Below are 14,746 nucleotides of genomic sequence, written 5' to 3' on the forward strand. Positions count from 1 at the left end.
TATATTCTTGGTGTTATGTTTGCTGTGGGAATCCAGTGTTTGTACATTTTTTCTGTTATTTTGCCTTTTTCGTGCAGTGGCTTCAGTAATTTTTTCATGTTTTTCTTAATGTTTTCTGTTGGATCTTTTTTAAGTATTTCATATGTATTTTTGTCTTCTAGCATCTGTTTCATCTGTTGTTTATATTTTTCTCTGTCCATAACTACTGTGGTTCTTCCTTTATCTGCCGGTAGAATAATTATCTGTTCATTTTTGGATAAAGCTGTCATGGCTGATTGTTCTTCTTTTGTAATATTGCTGTGTTGAATTTGGCTGTTTTTTAATATCCCAACTACGTTATTTCTGAGTTCTGCTTTCTTTCCCTCATCTGTGATCTGTTGACATGCTAATTCTGTTGCTACAATAAATTCATCATATGGTATTTCTTTTGGTGTGACTGCAAAGTTTAAACCTTTCTTTAATATGCTCTCTTCTGCTTCTGTTAGTTTGTATTGTGAAATGTTATTTAATGTGTTTAAAAAAGAACGAAAGCATGGATTTACAAAGACACAGCAAGAACACACCAAAGATTCCCCAGAGGAGCTGGCGCAAGTGGCTTAGGCTGCTGCTCTCGTGACCCGAACTCGGAAAAGTGGAAGAGTATGGATGGATGTATGGTTCGAAAAATGAGTTCAGAGTTTAGAGCAGGGGTATTTAGTTCCAGACCTGGAGGGACGGTATCCAGCATGTTACAACACACCTGATTTCAACCAGCAGGTAATTAACAGGCTTCTGCAGAGCCTAACAAGCTGCTGCACAGGTGATTCAACCTCTGGATCAAATGTGCTGGAGAAGAGAAACCACTAAAACATACTGATACCGGCCCTCCAGGACGGGAATTGAATACCCCTGGTTTAGAAAATGAAAAGGAGAAAATTAGAAAAAAACTGTAAAAGTGAAGGGAGTTTGAAAGAGGATTTTCTTTCTATTAAGAAAAACGTATTGACATACTTGAGTTTTTATATTATTTATTAATATTATGAATGATTTTTTGATTAAAATTTATTTTTTTGTAAGAAGGGAGAGACAACAGGACTTTTTATGGTCTTTGCCCTGTAAGGGTTCTGCTGGGTGCTCTGTCTCTTCCTGTGTGTGTGTGTGTGTGTGTGTGTGTGTGTGTGTGTGTGTGTGTGTGTGTGTGTGTGTGTGTGTGTGTGTGTGTGTGTGGGCCCGCGCGCGTGCGGACATGTGTGTGTGTGTGTGTGTGTGTGTGTGTGTGTGTGTGTGTGTGTGTGTGTGTGTGTGTGATTTGTTGAACTTTGTTATTTGCTGTATTTTGTGCATTTCACGTGTATAAACAAACAACCTAGACACATGAAACAAAAGCTAATGTTTCTGACTGTAATCTGTCCCCCCCTCCCAACCCCTGCTGGGACTGGATGCCACACACCCCCAATGAAAGAAGAACCATCCACTGGTCTGATTCCCATCCTGCTGGAATTGATTATTCAGCTGAAGCCAGAGGAAAGTGAGGTAATTATCTGAAGGTTCTCAGGTTTAATTGAGCAGATGTGTTTGGAAATTGGTCAACACACTATTGAAGCACCATTGGTAACATCCTCCCATGACATCACACAAACCAAGACACAGAGAAGAGCAACTGAGGCAGAATTACAGCACCATCACCACGAAACACAATTTGGTTGCAGCACACAACAGTCTACTCTGGAGACTGCCGGAGAGACAATTAACCTTTCACCCCACTGAAAAACAAGCCACACTCTGTTGTAGACTCACAAGCCTGAAACGTTTAACTCAAAAGAACCTCCTTGATTTGCAGCATTTTGAGCCTGTTTAGAATTAGGTTTGTCCAGCCTCATCATACATCATTCACTGCATGAGCATGCTCTGCTTCTCAGCCTCCAGCCTCAGCACCACCAAAGTTCTCATCTGTGTGGGCCCCCCCGGCCACAGGCTGCTTTTGGTGATAAGAAGATGGTGAAGTATTGCCTGATGAGTGGCACCTACCCTCCACCTTCCCCAACTGTTTCATTTTGCCAGTGTTAAGAGCCAGCATCAAGACGCACTGGCCCGAGGCTTCTACCTCCACTCTACTTCAATGAGTTCGTCTATCTGAAACACGCCTCTCTGGAGCAGAAATAGATAGTGGCTGCTCAGAAATCTCCAGCTTTCTTTAAAAAAATACACCCATCAGCTTTCATCACTCACAAGCCTACAACTACTATGAGTCATGGCCTGTTAATGAAAATTCAATCAATAAGACAACCCAAGGGTCAAACAATACGATGGAAAGCCCAAGATCCATTTTAGGCCTCCAGAACACAGAAATAGTTTAGATTTTCTCTGAGCTCTCATACAGAGAAAATTATGATGTGAAACATGTGAGGTAGTGAGGTTGGATTCAAATGGAGAAAGACATTTAAGAAAGCATTTATAAGTAATTTTCTCCCCAAAATAATGATTTTAAAAGCCTTGTTCAGAACATTAACAATTTATAAAGTCTAATAAGTGCTGAAGTTATGTCTTTCAGTTTTTGTCATTATAATGAAACATATTTTTTTATTCAATCCAGAATGGATAAAAAATCATATTTGGTGCATCTGAATGGTTGTATTCATATCAGAAATGTCATATTTAATCATTTTTATACAACTAACTAATTAAATCAGGAATGAAAAAGCAAAATAGAGACTGAATCGAACTGACTTTCTTGCCATTTAGCACAATTAACCTTTCATTTCCGCTCCTAAATTCTTTCCACTGGGCTGCAGAAGAGGAAGGCAGCACAGCAGAACACAGACCAACTGTGAAACAGGAGGCAACATGAGTAATAGGAAATGTTTTACTACTTTCAGTCACTAGTGTGTGTCACATCCAGTGTGTCCAAAGCACAGGATGGAGAGGCAATCGCTGACAAAGTCCTGGCCGGAAGCAGCGGCTGAGTAATTTTAATGACAGACAAAAAAAAAAGTTACAGATGACAGCTGGAAACAGGTTTGGGTAGTGACTGGAACACAATGGTCAGAAACAACTTTGACAAACTGGCATGGGAGGAACTGTGAAAATAGTGTCATTGCTGCAGTAACTAGGAGATGATGGCAGGCATGTAGGTCTGTGTGTGTGTGTGTGTGTGTGTGTGTGTGTGTGTGTGTGTGTGTGTGTGTGTGTGTGTGTGTGTGTGTGTGTGTGTGCGTGTGCGTGCGTGCGTGCGTGCGTGCGCGTGCGTGCGTGCGTGTGTGCGTGGGTGTGTGTGCGTGCGTGCGTGCGTGGGTGTGTGTGTGTGTGTGTGTGTGTGTGTGTGTGTATGTGTGTAATCAGATGAATATGTGACAGCTGGGAGTGATCGAAGGCATCCGGCAGCCAAAAGGAGAGGTGAGTTCTGGCATCAGACTTTTCTTACAGCAGGCGCTTGACTCATCACTGAAGAAAATGTTAGGTAACAACGATGGCTGCACTCCTTTATGGAAGGAAGTTCTGCACTTGAGTTTGATTAAAGATATCTTGTGTTTTTATTCTGGGCTTTACCTGCAGGTGAGAGTCAAAATGCTGGCAATAAAACATAAATTTACCACCTGTTTTGTTTTTGAACCATCTAGTAGTGGTGCAAAAAATATTTGGCAGCTGTCGTTTGTGCAAGTTGGCCCACTTAAAAAGATGAGAGGGTCTGTCATTTTCATCAAACACTACAACTGTGAGAGAGAGAATGACACAGAATGTTAAAAACAATCCACCAAACCACGTTGCATGATTTTTAAAGAATTAATTTTATAATTGTATAGAAAATAAGTATTTGATCAATAATAAAAGTTCACTTTAATACCCTGTGATGTAACATTAATCGGCAATGACGGAGGTCAAACATTTCCTGTAAGTCTTCACCCGGTTTGCAAACACTGTAGCTTGTATTTTGGCCCATTCTTCCATGCAGATCTTCTCTACAGCTGTGATGTTTGGAGGCTGTTGCTGAGCAACACAGACTTTCAAATCCCCCCACAGATTCTCTATTGAATTGAGGTCTGAAGACTGACTAGGCCACTCCAGGACCTTGAAATGCTTTTGATGTTGCCACTTGCCATGGCTGAGGGTTTGGGATCATTGGAATGCTGAAAGAACCGTCCACATTTCATCCTCAATATTTTCACTGATGGAAGGAATTTTTTGCCCAAATCTCATGATAGTTTGATCAGTCATCATGACCCCTTTGCAAACAAGCAGCCCCAAAGCATTATGTTTCTGCCCCCATGCTTCACAGAGGGCATGGTGTTCTTGGGATGCAACTCAGCCTTCTTCCCCCTTCAAACATGGTGAAAGGCATTTTTTTTTTTACATTTTAGTCTCCTCTGACCACATGGCATTCCTACAATCCCTCTCTGGATCATCTAGATGGTCTCTGGCAAATTTAAGATGGGCTTTGACATTACTGACATATTGTTAGATGGAAAATAACAGTCAATGGACTTGCTGACCAACCTGCTTCTTCTCTAAACTTGCAAAAATCTGCCAATCACATGAATTTTATCAAAGCCACTAACTGTGGATTGTCTTTATGTTTCCACATAGTCTGCGATGGTCACTTTTTTTTGTTAATCCGATCGTCTCTGATCTCAGCAGCAGATTCTTATTCATCTGTGCACAGTGAGGATGCTGTAGTAAAAGGCAAGGTAAGACAATTTCTTATTGATGTAACATTGTTGCAGCACTACAGCAGCAGAAAAAACAATATTTTCTCTCAATAGTGGTTTAGTAATAGATTGTTAACAAACAGCAGGGATAATGCTGCATCTTTGCTGCTCCAGTTCTCACAAACCCAAACATGTAATCACAAAACCAGCACATCTCCTAAAGCAACAGCATCAGGGCAACAGCAACCACAATAACCCTTTACAGATTATTAAAATATTAAATGTTTTCAGATGTTTTTCCATGTTTGATGATGAATCTTAAGATTTATACAATAATCCTCAATAATGATCTATTTCTTTCTTATCATTTCTGTCAAATGTTTTTCATTTTGCAAAGATTTACATGTATGATGGTTCAAAAATGTCCTGCCAGAGACAGACACTTTTGATTAGATTTTGGCAGGCACAGTGCTAACACTTTTTGCAAACACTGTATAAATATGCATTGTTTTTGGAGCTTCTTTGTTGACAGAATCTGATAATTTTATCACATAGACACGAAAAAATGGGACGCAATGTGGTTTGTGTGGCGTTGACATAGTGTGACATCATCGGCAGGCACAGAGCCCTTGTCGTCTTCTTTGGACATGGAAATATGGTCACCCTATGCTAATACCTGAATTACTTCAAGAACATAAATGAGAGCCAACAGTTGTTAGCCTCTCACCACAACAGCAAGGTGCAATTGCGTTCTGAAGTCCCATGGCCCCGAATGCTGTTGGATCTCATTAACTTGCAACGTTTGTATTTGTGTTGTGGTTTTTGCATTTTATTGAGCCTTCTGGACCACCATAATCTTGAACTAGGTTTGATTCCTAACCTTATCAGTTGTAGATGTTCATTCAGTAAAGACCGTGTTCTATTCTTGGTTCTGGTTCATGAGATATTTTGCTGATAGGACAAATTAACACGCTAAGGCAAAAACAATACCAACCTCTTTTTGCCTTGCAGCAATGTATGGTAATTGTAATACTAATAATAAAGGTTAACAAAAAACATCTAATTACTACACCGTGTTAAATATGAAAAACGAAGATGATTACTAATAATAATTTAACACCAATAAGACTTTTCTCTGAAACAAGTAGTTCTTCCTACTTCTCTACCTCGTCCTATTTTCTGTTTTGTGTTTAAAGAAGACATTTCTCCTCATAAGTCAAACCTTTGAAGCTCCTCTTAAATGTTCTAGCCATGGTACAGTACGTTAGTGACATGTATAAATATTTCTCTTTTTTGCCATAAGCTCACTTCCAGCTTTTGCTGAACAGCATCAAGCTGTCAACATGCAACATGCATGTGCATGCCACCTCCTGCAGAGCTTGTTTTGATCTCAGTGTTTCAAAGTGGAGGCATCAGTGCCCTCCATCCCACCCCCTTGCATTGCAAAACCACAAAGACCCTCTGCGTAGAAGCTTTCTTCTTCCTCTGGATCAAGTGACACTGATAAAAGCTCTGAGACACGAAGCGGGGGCTGAGGACTGGTGCAAGCATTCAGACGCTTAAATAGATAGTCTCAAGGTCATCACATCTCCGCGGCAAGCTCTGTTGACATCAGGGAAGATATTTGTGGTTGGAGGCAAACGGGATGTTTTGATGACTACAGGCAACATTATGCACACATTAGCACAGTTGTTGGTAGATACAGTTGACTGTGTGATGACACGAGTCCTTGAAAAGTGAAATGAGCCTGAGAAGATGATGATGACAGTGATGATAATGATACCATCTCATGACTGTATTCTTTGGCTTTTGAGAGAATGATACTCTGTTCCTTTCAACCCTGCCTTGCTGCTTTGATCTCAACACATTTTCCTAATTCACCTTAGCTCAATTAATTCACCATAAATTCTGCAACCCACACAGCTGAGCACAACAAGCACTGAAATTTAATTATACTATATGTGTTTTTAATGACACAGCCATAAGACACCTTTGGAAAGAGAAAATATGGTGGTTGACTGCTGATAGTTTTCTCTTTTGCCTAACAAAAACTATAGAAGAGTAAAAGTAGATTTTAGTGAGCATCAAATCAATCAAAGATACTTTATTAATCCCAGAGGGAAATTAGAGTTTCAGTACACACATTTCAGAGATCAGACATACATGGGTAAGACACACGACAAGAGCTGAAACCACAATCTCCCTTCCATCCATTCATTTTTGTCCGCTTACCCGGGTCATGGACGCAGTAGCCTAATCCGAAAGGCCCAGACTTCCCTCTCCCCAGCAACTTGGGCCAGTTCCTCTGGGGGAATCCCAAAGCGCTGGGTCTTCCTTTGGGTCTCCTCCAAGTTGGACCTGCCTGTAAAACCTCACCAAGGATGCGTCCAGGAGCCATCCTGACCAGATGCCTGAGCCAACTCAATTGGCTTCTCTTGATGTGGAGGAGCAGGGGGTCTACTTCGAGCCCCTCCCCGATGACCAAGCTTCTCATCTTATCTCTAAGGAAGAGCCCAGCCATCCTGCAGAGAAAACTCATGGCAGGATGTATCCATGATCTTGTTCTTTCAGTCACTACCCAAAACTTGTGACCATAGGTGAGGGTTTGAATGTAGCTTGACCGATAAATCGAGAGCATTTCATTCCATTTCAGCTCTCTCTTCACCACAACAGTCCGGTACAACGCCCGCATCGCTGAAGATGCAGCACTACCCTGCCTGACGATCTCGAGCTCCATTTTTCCCTCGCTCGTGAACAAGACCCTGGGATACTTAAACTCCTCCACTTGGATCAGGGCCTCATCCCTGACCTGGGGAAGGCATTCTACCATTTTCTTATTCAATAACACAATCCCGGATTTAGATTAAATTATTCTTATTCCAAAATTCAATAAATGATGATCTATCATCCTTTATGTCTTGTTTGTACTTTATTTCGATACTCCTGGATTTCTGCGGAAGGGTCAAGGTTTTGATTTTGATCGGTTTTAGCAGCTTTGCTGTTGAAGAATGGTCCAGCTATTCCAAGTCCTCTTTAACATTTGGGGTTTCCATTTTCTTCTCATGCTGGTGCTGAAATACCATGCATGTCCCACGGGGGTTCTACATCTCCTTTCTCTTCTGACATTGTTTGTAATTTTATTTATCACACAAATCCTTAAAGGTGTGGGACACTAAAGACCCATTTTTTAAATGATTATTCCTGATTATAATCAGTCACTCTTTTTCATGCAGGCTGAACATGAAAATAGTCTCCTACCCTTATCTCCTGCGTTAGTTTCTTGGCTCATGACAGGGAAGGCTGTTGTTGTTTTAGCATCCAGGAAAAAGCAGAGAACTTTTTGCTGCTAGTAGAAGCTAACCATTAGCATTAGCAACTCCACCACAAGACCAAAGTTCCTCCAGCCTTGTGTTATTTGTGGAGATAAAACATCCATATTGCAAGTTAGTGGTAAAGCCACATTGCTTTTTTCCAATTTGAGGCAAGATGTGCAAATATCCAGACATAAAATGCCTAAATCTGCCACCTGAAGCTCAGCTGTGATGTGGGTAACTTCTAGTACCTGGAAATGGTGCACCAGTGAAAATTTTCACACAGAGTATGACTTACAAGGCATTTATTCCTACTAGAGGCCACTGCAGATGTACTGATTAAATGAGTGTCCCACACCTTTAACATGATTCAGCTCAAAGTCTTACACTAAGACCATCTCCCTCATACTATATAAATAAACTATGGTATGGTATACTAATGTGTGCATTTCTCAGATATGTGGATCCCTTTTGGTTTTTCAGTAACAATGCAAGTCCTTCCAGCCATCCCCATGTGAATCATTAATTTCTCACAATAGCAGGGTTCAACTCACTAGAACAACAGACAGAAGAAGCAAAACACATCAGAGTCATCATCTTTAAAGGGTTGCTTTTTGTTCCAGTGTGTCTGCAAGCTCATGAGAACAATCAGATTAATGTGTCCAAAATTATTACAAACTCCGGCCCAGGTCTTCAAGTGGTCTGATGCCCTAAAAGGCAAGAAAGCATCTGCAGAATTATTTTTGATGAGCTTAGTTAGAGACCTATTAAGAGATCTACACAGTTTTTTTAAATGAGGCCCCTGGTGCTTCATGGCCTTTCTCATGCACCCTGAAGCTTTCTTGACAAATGAAGTAGAAATTGTCTTTGGATTATAAAGTTGATTTTTGTATGATACTTTGAATTTATGTGAATTGCCATCATAAAAACCACAAATATATACAACTACAGTAATGCTTGCCATTTCTTAAAATGTGTTCACTGCAGTTTGTATTGTGAGATGTGTGTTTAGTTATCAAAGATCATTTTAGAATCAGTTTCCTCCTCCTGCTAATTCGTGATTAAAAACAAAAGTCACAATAAAAGTTCCAAGATGGATTCCAAGTATTGAAGATCTAGCCAAAAACACATTCCATGTCCGCAAGCAATGAAGTAAAAAAATTAGGCAATCTGTGTTTGTTCTTTTTTTCTTCTTCTTCTTTTGCTGGTTCCTAACAAGGGTGATCAGAGCTGAATGGCCTAACAACCTGACCCTTATGAGTAAAAGTATAGGATAAGACAGGCCTCATTAGGTCTTGAGCCAGAATGCCTCTTGGGGGTCATCACCCTGAACATCTTGGGCTGCTCATGACACTTCTGCTTGCAGTTTGTCTCTGAGCTTCTCTGCTCTGCAGCCAACAGCATCTACGTTAAATGAAAGGGCCAGCAAAGAACACTTGTGGAATTTCTTTGTTCACATTTTTTACTCTTCCTACCTAAGATGCATGAAAAAAATCTGAATGACCAAGAATTTTTGCCACAATTATCATGTTTGATTTATAACAGATTGCAACATTTGGTTTTCATTTTCAAAATAACAGAGAAATTATTTAAAGCTGTTAAAGCGCAACTGCAAACAAGATTAGTTTTGAATGCAAACACTGTTATGGAGCACTTACCCCTCCCTTTGGGTATCTTCCCTAGTTTCACATCCACTGTGTAACGTCCAGCAATGGTCAGTTTTAAGGTACAGTTTGACCATTCAACATCTGGTCAAAATGGAGACACGAGACTGCATGTGTTCCCTTTAATTTAGCCTGCCTCTATCCCATCAGCTGGAGCTCAGAGCCTCTCTGCAGATCTGAACACATGATAACGTATTGTCAACAATACTGTTCTCTCCTCAAGGTCTAAGCTTCTCTTATCGTCCTACAGGATTCTTCATGCCTCTGAATAAGGAACATTTGCAGCTCGGATTAGTTGCTAAATCAAAGAATGATTTCTTAAATTAAATATGAACTTTTTCAATTCAATTCAATTCAATTTTATTTATATAGCTCCAAATCACAACAAGAATCTTCTCAAGGCTACTACTCATTTCATTAAGCCAATCAGAAAAAATGTTTCCTATATAAGGAACCCAGCAAATTGCATCAAGTCACTGACTAGTGTCAGTGACTTTACAGCAATCCTCATACTAAGCAAGCATTTAGCGACAGTGGAGAGAAAAACTCCCTTTTAACAGGAAGAAACCTCCAGAGGATCCTGGCTCAGTATAAGCAGCCATCCACCACAACTCACTGGGGATCGAGAAGACAGAGCAGACACACACACACACGCACACACACACATGCACGCGCGTACACACACACACACACACACCAGCAACGTGTCTATGGTTACATTGTGATTTCTTAGTAAATGTTCTATTTGGCGAGAAATAAACTTTATTGAATTTATCCTAGTGAATCTATAATTAAACGGGTAAACTAGCAGTAGTACATCCAACATCAAGGAAAGCAAAAAGTTATTATCAGGAAAGGGAGAATGTTTAAGGGATTAGCAGCAGTGTGCTAGACAATGGCCCCCTCCATGAGGCCAACACAGCTCAGCAGAGCATCATTGTAGCTTCTTCTGGGGAGAAAAACACTTAAGCCCCCTTCAGACAGGCCATGAAAAACGGAAATGTTCCGGAATCTGTCCGTAAGACCTTTCTGTCTGAATACAAACATCCGGATAACGTGTTCCGGAATTTATCCGGACGAAGCCCCTAGTAACAGGTCCGGACTTGTTACGGACAGGGTGGCTGCTTCAGACTGGTGAAGTAAAGTTCCGGACAAGAGGGAGGGGGAGGAGGAGGGGACCGGGGGACGCTAGATAGCCCGCTGCTGTAGCATGCGGCGAACCACGGCAGCTCGCCTCCTACGGTACCGTCTAGACGCGCGACGGAGCGCTTTACACCGCTTCAGTGATTCCTTTAACCATTGAGCTTCATCATCCAGGTCTCTTATGCGTCTTCGTGTGCGCAGAATTATGCTTAAGCGCCTTGTGATTCTTATCTTGAGAGGCGCTATAGAAATGATATTTTCTTCTTCTTCTTAACATAAGTCCGATCCCCCCCACCCCCCCCCACCCCCACCCCCCGCCGCTGTCAGACATCTGGAACTTTTCCCTGCTGTGTGAACGCAGCCGAAAGGACAAGTTCCGGTACAAAAGTGGTGTGTCTGAAAACACAGTTCCGGTTAAAAACCGGATTGAATTGTCCGCAAATGTTCCAGAATGTCTGTCTGAAAAGGGCTTTAGAGAAAAAATAAAGTTAACAGCTGATATTGCAGAAAATAATACAGTTAAAGAGCAGATTGTAGAAGAAAGTAGTAGAGTGTGAAAAGTGGTCAGTGTATCCTCCAGCAGTCTAAGCCTATAGCAGTATAATTACAGAGATAACTCTGGATAACCCAGCCTTTTTAGATGGAGGCATGTTGGAGGCAGGGCAAGGGAGAGCCGTCTTTACCGATTGTACACTCCACCTCCCTCTACTCCCCACTTGTCCAGATCTTGGCTAACATCAGATTTTAACCATAGGCCCTATCAAATAAAAATATTTTAAGCCTAGTCTTAAAAGTAGACAAGGTGTCTGCCTCACGGACTAAAGCTGGGAGCTGATTCCACAGGAGAGGAGCCTGATAACTAAAAGATCTGCCTCCCATCCTAATTTTAGATATTCTGGGAGCCACCAGTAAACCTGCAGTCTGAGAGCAAAGTGCTCGGTTAGCAACGTATGGAACAATCAGATCACTGATGTATGATGGAGCTTGATTATTAAGAGCTTTATATGTGAGAAGGAGGATCTTAAAATCTATTCTGAATTTAACAGGTAGCCAATGTAGGGAAGCTAAGACAGGAGAGAAATTATCTCTTTTTAATTCTCATCAGAACTCTAGCTGCAGCATTTTGGACAAGCTGAAGACATTTAACTACATTCTGTGGACTTCCTGAGAGTAATGAATTACAGTAATCCAGTCTAGATGTAATAAATGCATGAACTAGTTTTTCAGCATCACTCCTGGAAAGGATGCTTCTAATCTTAGCAATATTCCGAAGGTGGAAATAGGAAATCCTACAAACCTGTTTAACTTGGGATTTGAATGACATGTCCTGGTCAAAGATAACACCAAAGTTCCTTAATTTGTTCTCGGAGATTAATATAATGCCATTCAGGTCAGGTGATTGACTAAGCTATTTCCTTTTCTGGATTTCTGGTCCAAAGATGAGAACTTCTGTCTTGTCTTGATTTAAAAGCAAAAAGTTTAGAGTCATCCAATTTTTTATGTCCTCAAGACAAGCCTGTAATCTACCTAACCGATTAGGTTCATCAGGGTTGATGGATAAATATAACTGAGTATCGTCAGCATAACAGTGGAAATTTATCCCATGATATCTAATGATTTTACCAATTTGGAGCATATATATATATATATATATATATATATATATATATATATATATATATATATATATATATATATATATATATATATATATATATAGTAAAAAGAAGTGGTCCAAGCACTGAACCCTGTGGTACTCCACAAGTAACCCTGGAGTATGAAGAATATTTGTCGTGTACATTTACAAAATGAAATCTATCAGACAAGGAAGATTTAAACCAGCCCAGCGCTGTTCTGTTGATCCCTACAACATGTTCAAGTCTTTCTAAAAGAACATTGTGATCTACTGTGTCAAAGGCAGCTCTGAGATCTAACAAGACTAGAACAGACACAAGATTCTTATCTGAGGCCATGAGGATATAATTTGTAACTCTCACTAATGCAGTTTCAGTGCTGTGATACTCTCTAAAACCAGACTGAAATTTCTCAAACAGATCATCAGTGTTCTCCTCCTTGAACCGTCACCTTATCGTGGTGGAGGAGTTTGAGTGCCCTAATGATCCCAGGAGCTATGTTGTCTGGGGCACTTAGTGCCCCTGGTAGGGTCTCCCATGACAAATTGGTCTTAGGTGAAGGGTGAGACAAAGAACGGTTCGAAGGATCTTTCATGGCGGTTAAAACGAAGAGTCGGAGTACCCGGCCCGGAGGGTTACCGGGGTCCCACCCTGGAGCCAGGCCTGGGGTTGGGGCCCGTGAGCGAGCGCCTGGTGGCCGGGCTTTCGCCCATGGGGCCCGGCCGGGCCCAGCCCGAACCGGATACATGGGCTCGTCCAACTGTGGACCCACCACCCGCAGGAGGAACATGAAGGGTCCGGTGCAATGCGAATCGGGTGGCAGACCAAGGCGGGAGCCTTGGCGGTCCAATCCCCGGACAAGAAAACTAGTTTTTGGGACATGGAACGTCACCTCGCTGGCGGTGAAGGAGCCGGAGCTTGTGGCAGAGGTTGAGCGGTACCGGCTAGATATAGTCGGACTCACCTCGACACATTGCATTGGCTCTGGAACCCGAGACCTGGAGAGGGGTTGGACACTCTACTTTGCTGGAGTTGCTCCGGGTGAGAGGCGGAGGGCTGGGGTTGGCTTTTTGTTAGCCCCAAGACTCTCTGCCTGTGTGTTGGGGTTTACCCCGGGGGACAAGAGGGTAGCTTCCTTGCGCCTTCGGGTCGGGGAACGGGTCCTGACTGTTGTTTGTGCTTATGGGCCAAATATCAGTTCAGAGTACCCACCCTTTTTGGAGTCCCTGGGACGAGTTCTAGATAGTGCTCCATCAGGGGACTCCATTGTCCTGCTGGGGGACTTCAATGCTCACGTGGGCAATGACAGCTTGACCTGGAGGGGTGTGATTGGGAGGAACGGCCCACCTAATCTGAACTCGAGCGGTGTTTTGTTATTGGACTTCTGTGCAAGCCGCAGTTTGGCCATAACGAACACCATGTTCGAACATAAGGATGCCCACCGGTACACTTGGTACCAGGGCAGCCTAGGTCACAGGTCGATGATAGATTTTGTAGTCGTATCATCTGACCTGCGGCCGTATGTTTTGGACACCCGAGTGAAGAGAGGGGCGGAGCTGTCAACTGATCACCACCTGGTGGTGAGTTGGATCAGATGGCAAGGGAACATGCCGCGTAGACCTGGCAGACCCAAACGCATAGTGAGGGTCTGCTGGGAACGCCTGGCAGAAGAACCTGTCAAGACGGTCTTCAACTCCCACCTCCGGCAGAGCTTTGACCACGTCCCGAGAGCAGTGAGGGACATTGAGTTCGAGTGGGCCTTGTTCCACTCTGCGATTGTCGAGGCGGCTGTTGCTAGCTGTGGTCGTAAGGTGGCCGGTGCCAGTCGTGGTGGCAACCCCCGTACCCGCTGGTGGACACCAGAGGTTCGGGGAGCCGTCAGGCTGAAGAAGGAGGCCTACAGGGCGTGGCTGGTCTGTGGGTCTCCGGAGGCAGCAGACAGGTACCGGATAGCCAAGCGGGGTGCAGCAGTGGCAGTTGCTGAGGCAAAATCTCGGGCGTGGGAGGAGTTTGGTGAGGCCATGGAGAAAGACTATCGATCGGCTCCAAAGAGGTTCTGGCAAACTGTCCGGCGCCTCAGGAGAGGAAGGCAGCAACTCGCTCACACTGTTTACAGTGGGGATGGGGAGCTGCTGACGTCAACTGAGGCTATAGTCGGACGGTGGAAGGAATACTTTGAGGAGCTCCTCAATCCCACCAATGCGCATTCCGAGGAGGAACCAGAGCTGGGAGGCCTGGGGATGGACTGTCCGATCTCGGGGGCAGAAGTTGCTGAGGTAGTCAAACAACTACACAGCGGCGGAGCCCCGGGGGCGGATGAGGTTCGTCCTGGGTATCTCAAGGCTATGGATGTTGTAGGGCTGTCATGGTTG

This window comes from Nothobranchius furzeri, chromosome 3, assembly GCF_043380555.1.
Source record: "Nothobranchius furzeri strain GRZ-AD chromosome 3, NfurGRZ-RIMD1, whole genome shotgun sequence".
NCBI lineage: Eukaryota > Metazoa > Chordata > Actinopteri > Cyprinodontiformes > Nothobranchiidae > Nothobranchius > Nothobranchius furzeri.